The sequence below is a fragment of the Palaemon carinicauda genome, chromosome 10 (genome assembly GCF_036898095.1).
Source record: "Palaemon carinicauda isolate YSFRI2023 chromosome 10, ASM3689809v2, whole genome shotgun sequence".
Taxonomy (NCBI): Eukaryota; Metazoa; Arthropoda; class Malacostraca; order Decapoda; family Palaemonidae; genus Palaemon; species Palaemon carinicauda.
In genome coordinates, this window is record NC_090734.1 from 41,634,359 (window position 1) to 41,634,635 (window position 277).

Below are 277 nucleotides of genomic sequence, written 5' to 3' on the forward strand. Positions count from 1 at the left end.
GAGAAAAATGCACAGTTTACCATCTCTTTCGGAACTGCGAGTGGCCTTTGGCATTCTCATACTCTCAGTATACCACACATTACCAAGTCGCCGCTTATACTGGTCTTTGGATGCTGATGTTGGAGTCGAACTCGTTGCTAAGGCAATGCCACGTGATAGATTTGAAGAAATTTTACGGTTTCTGCATTTCACTGATAATCAGGCACTAAGCAAGGATGACAAACTGGCAAAAATCTGACCTCTAATGAACCATTTGAACACGAAATTGGCCATGGCT

The 277-nt window shown here is 43.0% G+C and overlaps 1 protein-coding gene across 1 annotated transcript in view; it reads left to right on the forward strand.

Moving 5' to 3' along the window:
• LOC137648399 (uncharacterized) overlaps positions 1-55 on the forward strand; it is a 792-nt gene extending 737 nt beyond the window's left edge. The window contains exon 2 of the mRNA XM_068381325.1: positions 1-55. This exon is cut by the window's left edge and continues 472 nt beyond it. The gene's annotated coding sequence lies outside the window, so the exon portion shown is untranslated.
• Positions 56-277: the final 222 nt, after the last annotated feature.